A 6,388-nucleotide genomic window follows, 5' to 3' on the forward strand; every position below is an offset into this window, starting at 1 on the left:
TTTGGTAAATTTCAAATTATATTTTAAAATGACAAAACATGGTTGTTAAAGAATATGCAAGTTCTATAACTGAAGGCCAGCTCAGATGGCAAGGGTCCACTCTTTAATTCTGTCCTAAATTTAGGAAATATTAAATAATAATCTACGTACTTAATTTTTTTCCAATTATTAAATGTGGTCTACATATATTTATTGATAATATTTTGTTGTTTTAAAATATAGCTTTGCAAAATATCTACATCCTAATAAATATACCCTATTCTAAGAAGTTGGGAATAGGCCAGTGGCCTAAGGGAGGAAAATGCTCTAAATTTTTAAACCAGTAATCCCTTTTTACATGTTGGAACTATGTTATTTAAACATAGTTTGGAAAATTAAGTGATTAGAGGTATCAGCTTGAAGAATGAAGCACAAGTCTTCAAAGTTTTTAAGAACATGTTTTTCAAGAACACACTTTTCATTCACACAATTCCATCATTTAACACCTGTGAGGTAAGCAGAAGGTGGCAATTTAATGTAAGAAAATGTAATATTTGTAGCACAAAGAAATCTATTGTCTCAACCTTTCTTGCCAAGGGCATGCCTTTGTAATACTTCAAACATGCATACTGATTCTGATTGGGATCACAGTGGTGAAGAGATTGTGAGTCCATGGGTGCCAGTTGACTTACCATGTGTCTCCATTCTAATTCTTCTCATTACTATCACTTAGCCTAGAACATGCAAGTGTGCCTTTTATTGACAAAACAGAGTGTGTCAAGACTAACTTTCTCTCCATGCACTGAAGTAAAGTTGGGCTACCTTAGGGTCTGTGTAGAGCGGAGCAGTTCTCAATGTAACAGGGTCAAAGTGTTACAGAAAGTGGGATCTGGCTGCTTGCTACTCAAAAGCCAATGAAGAGGCAAGGTTGGTGGAAAGTTTGCTTTATTTCAGATGCTGGCAACCAGGGGGGAGGGTGGACTCCTGTCCAAAGGCTGACTCCCCCCTACTGACAATCAGTGGGCAAGAGCTTTTATAGATGGAGAGAGGGGGTTACATGCAGAAACAGCACAGTCAGCTCTGACAGTCATCTTGAAATTAGTCCTGCAGTGGTCTGATCAGCGTCATACTGATTGTTTTAAGTACAGTTAGTCTTTAGCTCCAGGGTCAGTTTGTTCCCATTTCTTTGAGGCCAATTCTCAGAATTGTGCCAGCTTATGTCATGGCCACAGTCTGGTCATCATTAGTTAACTTATTCTACCTGGTGAGGGTTTCAGTATCTATAAGACAGCTCATAGGATATGGTTCAGAATATTATATATAGCCCTTGAGGAGGAACTAAAGGGCCTTGACTTTGCTTAATGACTCAACTATTATTATTTGGTCTCGTTTGACAGTTTTCCTTTGTTTCTGCATTTTCTCTCTTCTCTGATTAAACTTATTCTTTGGCTAAAGTTTTTCTACAGACAAAAAGTAGGCTGAGGACATGGGGGGCAAGGACCAGAGGGTCCTGCTCTATTTCAAAAGTGCCCTTGCTCTTTTCTTTCCTCACAAAGAGAAAGAAAGGGAGAGAGAATGTTCCATACATGTATGTAAGTTAATGTCCAATTTTAATACATGGTTTGACAATGGCGAGATAGAACCCTGTCCCTGTGCTTCTGAAAATAAAAATACTCAACATATCTCCTACTGTAAATTTCATGCTTCTTTTGTCTGAAAGGTAAAGCATTACTCTAGTGACTACCTGTAAATTTGTGGGTCTAATTCCATAGTTCAAAATGCTTAAGTTTTACTTAAATGTACATGTTCTCAAAATACATTCCCTAAAAGTGACAATTAATTTAAGAAAGGACAACAAATTGGCTTTGGAAATATGTGTACTTTGAAAAGCAAAGATGAGACAACTATGGATGAGAGCATATGATCTTGGCTTGAAGCTGTGTACAGTGTACATAATGATTTGAACAGTGAGTAAAAGATATTACCATCTGTATTTATACTGATCATGAATGAAAGGGAACCCTTCCAGATTCTTTGCTAGTTAAATGATGAATAAGTACATCTAAGTGGAGGATTCATTTGTTTGCTTAAAAATTAAAACTATAATGATTTTTTGAGGTTAATGACGTGTAGGCAGTTCTAGAAATCATTTATACTCTATCTCCTTTTATTTGGTCCTTCTAAAGAATTGAAATAAATTTCGACAGAAGTTTATCTTTAGGGGCTTCATGCCAGATAAAGCTACATTTTAAAAATCTCGTGAAAAAAGTTGAGCTCATAGGAGCAGAATGTAGAAAGGCGGTTACCAGGAGCTGAGGGGGCAATGGGGGTTGGGGTAAAGGGAAATGAGAAAATGTTGGTCAAAGAGTACAAAGTCGCAATTATGCAGGACAAATCTAGAGGTCTAATGTACAGGCATGATGACTATACTTAATAATACTACACTGAACACTGGATATATGCTAAGAGAGTAGATTTCAAATGCACTCATCACATAAAAATGGTAACTAATATGAGAGGATATTTTAATTAGCTTGGCCATGGCAATCATTTCACCATGTATATGTATACCAAATCATCATATTGTACACTTTATATATACAATTTTTATTAAAAATATACAAAGAAATTTAAAAAAACACACAATTAAAAAAATAATACAATCCCTTGAGAATTGACTGGCTAAAATATATTTCAAATCTACACCAGCAGCTAAAATTTGTCTTGTTCTAAGTAAACATTGGAACTCTTAATTTCACCCATTAATTACAAAACAACCTGTTTGGAAAATCAGTGTTTCTAGTACCTCTTTATCTGCTTTTCTAAGATTTTGATATCATTTTAAAATGCAGGTCTCATTTGGGGTATTTTCTTTTCTGTCATTAGACAGCTTTGAGACAGGAAGCCATGTACCTCTCTTTTTGTTGATTTTCTCATGTCTGAATTCAAAATGTCAATAGCTTCACTAACTCATGGCTATTTTAAAAAGACAGTTATTATGGAATAGTTTTAGATTTACAGAAAAGTTGCAAAGACAGTAGATAGAATACCCATATACCCTTCACTCAGCTTCCCATAATGGTGACAATTTTACATAACCATGGCACATTTCTCAAAACTTAGAAATTATCATTGGTATAATACTACTAAGTAAACTACAGCCCTTATTTTCATTTCACCAGTTTTTTCTCTAATATATTTTTCCTGTTCCAGGATCTTATTGAGGATACTACAGTACATTTACTTATGATATCTCCCTACTCTCCTCTGATCTGTGACAATTTCAGTCTTCTTTTTTTATGATTTTGAGAGTTTTGAAGAGTACTGGTCAGGTATTTTGTAGGTTATCTCCAGGTTTGTGTTTGTCTGACGTTTTCTCACAATTAAGTGGTATAATAGGTTTGGGGGACAAATACTACAGGGATGAAATGTCCTTCTCCTTATGTCTTATCAGGGGTACATGGTGTCAGCATGATGTATCTTTGGTGCTGTTACTTTTGATCACTTGGTTAAAGTGATGTCTACCAGGTTTCTCTACCAAGTTACTATTTTTCCCTTTACATACTCAATTCCTTAGAATAAAGTCACTAATTCCAACTCACACTCAAGATGAGAGGAGTTGAGTTCCACCTCCTGGTGAGAATTCTCTCCTGGAGGTGTGACTATCTAAATATTTTACTTGGAATTCTTCTGTAAGGCAAATTTTCTCTTCCTTCTCCATTTATTTATGTATTCAGTGATTTGTTTATAGCATTGCAGGTTTGTGGATATTTATTTTATTCTTTGGGCTATAACTCAATAGTATCATTATGTTTTTGCTCAAATCATCTCATCTTTGGTAATTGGGAACTTTTCCACATTGGCTTCTATGTCCTCCTGACATGCTCCCATATATATTTTGTTGCTGTTGTTCTAAAGTTCTTTGAGGGGAATGCTTTCTTACTTTCTGGTAAAACAAACACTCCGAGTTCATCTTACATTTACCATATACAAGTCTTTGATTCATCATTTCTCTAAGAAGGCCTGGTTCTTTTCATTCGACTATGTGATTTAGAAAAATAGATCTATGATTTAATATATTTCTTAAAAATTTTATTTAAGAACAGGTTTCTATTTTTTTAATGTACACCTGTAACTTATATAATACTCTACATCAACTATATCTCAATAAAAAAATTGTGATGACAGTACAAAAGTTCCCTATATTCCTCATTTAGTTTCTCATATTAACATCTTATATTAGGATGGTGCATTTGTTACAATCAATGAACAAATATTGATACACTATTAATAATTAAAACCTATACTTAAGTCTGATTTTCTGCGTTTTAACCTAATCTCCTTTTTCTATTCCTAAGTCCCATTATATTTAACATCCTGTCTTCTTAGGTTCCTACTTAGGCTGTGACAGTTTCTCTCAAATTGTCCTTAATTTCAATGACATCGACAGATTTTAGGAGTACTGGGACATTGGCAGATTTGAGGAGTACTGGTCAGGTCTTTTGTAGAATATCCTTATTTAAGATTTGCCTGATGTTTTTCTCATGAAAAACATCTCATGAAAAACATTAGACAGGGGTTATGTGATTGGGGGTGGTGGTGAGAAAGACCACAGAGATAAAGTGTCATTTGCATCACATCTTATCAAGGGTACATACACTCAACATGACTTATCATTGCCGAGGTTGACCTTGATCACATGACTGAAGTAGTGTTTGTCAGGCTTCTCCACTGCAAAGTTACTCTTTTTATACTTCATTCCGTATGGTACAATTTGGAAGATAGTTGCTATGCACAAGTTCATATTCAAGGAATGAGGAGTTACGTTCCACCTTTTTGTGGGTAGATTATCACAGATAGTATTTGTAATTCTTCTGCAAGAGACATTGTCTATTCTCTCCCATTTATTTATTTATTCAAGTATTTACATCAGTGTGGACTCATGGATACTTATTTATATGTTCAGTTATATCAAGGTCTGTGTTATTTTCTTGCTCAAATTGCTCTAGCTTTGGGTAAGAAAAAAAAAGATTCCACTATATTCCAGTGAATAATAACAAACACATTCAGAATTTAAAAATAAGTCCCCTTAAATGAACTATCCTCAATAATAATTAGCTACTATTGGTTTTGTCTTTCTATAAGTCAGGCACCGTAGTAAATACCTGAAGCATAATTTTAATCCTAAAAACACTACTAGGCATCTTCATGATGAGTTAATAAGGGCCAGCTTACTCATCTCTCATTATGTACATGTTCAGATTCACTAGCTAAGTGAGACATGTTTCCAAGCTTGTTGTGAAAAGAAAAATCATTTAGTTAGGTTTTATAAATTTCTTTGTATGAAACCAAATTGATAGCTGGGGAATTTCACATCAAGTTTTTTGCTAATATTGTCCTTTTTTTAGTTTTGAGGTTAACAACTACAACTTTATGTAAGTTGCTGTGTCATGATCATATCAAATATAAGTATTTAAAATTTAAACAAAATGGGGATAAAATTACTTTAACAAGTGGAAAAGAAATTTCATATAATCTAGAAGTTCTCTAGCCCAAATTGCAGGACAATCTTCCACTTTAAAGATTTTTTTTTCAGATTAGGTGTATCTTTCAAATGTCTTGCTAGATTTTCACATAGGTGAAAAATCTGTTTATAATTATCGGAACTATCACCTTTCTTTTTAGTAAAACACAGAATATCCTTTTGTTTTTTTTGTTTGCAGTACGCAGGCCTCTAACTGCTGTGGCCTCTCCCGTTGCAGAGCACAGGCTCCGGACGCGCAGGCTCAGCGGCCATGGCTCACGGGCCCAGCCGCTCCGCAGCATGTGGGATCCTCCTGGACCGGGGCACGAACCCGTGTCCCCTGCATCGGCAGGCGGACTCTCAACCACTGCGCCACCAGGGAAGCCCCAAAACACAGAATATTCTTGTACCGTTTTAGTATACACTGAATTTTCCAGGGACGTGACTACTATATAAAATGAGGGAAGGTTTTGATCAGAACTTAATGAAGACTTATCTTCTTTACCATGTTTTTGTGTGAATTGATAGCTTGTTTCCTTTTATTGCCAGTGAGTATCCCATATCATTTAAGAGTAACTTGAAAATTTAATGATTAAAAAATAAATGTGATATTCTCATTATAACAGCAATGAGAAATAAAAGGAAAATAATTTATAATGAAATTATGCCTTTCTATCCATAAAAATTCTTTAGTTGAATACACTGGGAGAGGAAATGAAGTAATCTGATGACTGGTTTTTTTTTTTTAATATTTCCATCAATTTATTATAAGCAAGTTCAGTGAAGGAGTTTGTCTTATTTGTCAGGTCAACATTAGAGAAATGACGTGATTTCTTTCCAACGATGTACGTCTAATAACCTTGGCTGAAGCTTCAATCTTGTTTT

This window comes from Hyperoodon ampullatus (assembly GCF_949752795.1).
Source record: "Hyperoodon ampullatus genome assembly, chromosome: 17".
Taxonomy (NCBI): Eukaryota; Metazoa; Chordata; class Mammalia; order Artiodactyla; family Ziphiidae; genus Hyperoodon; species Hyperoodon ampullatus.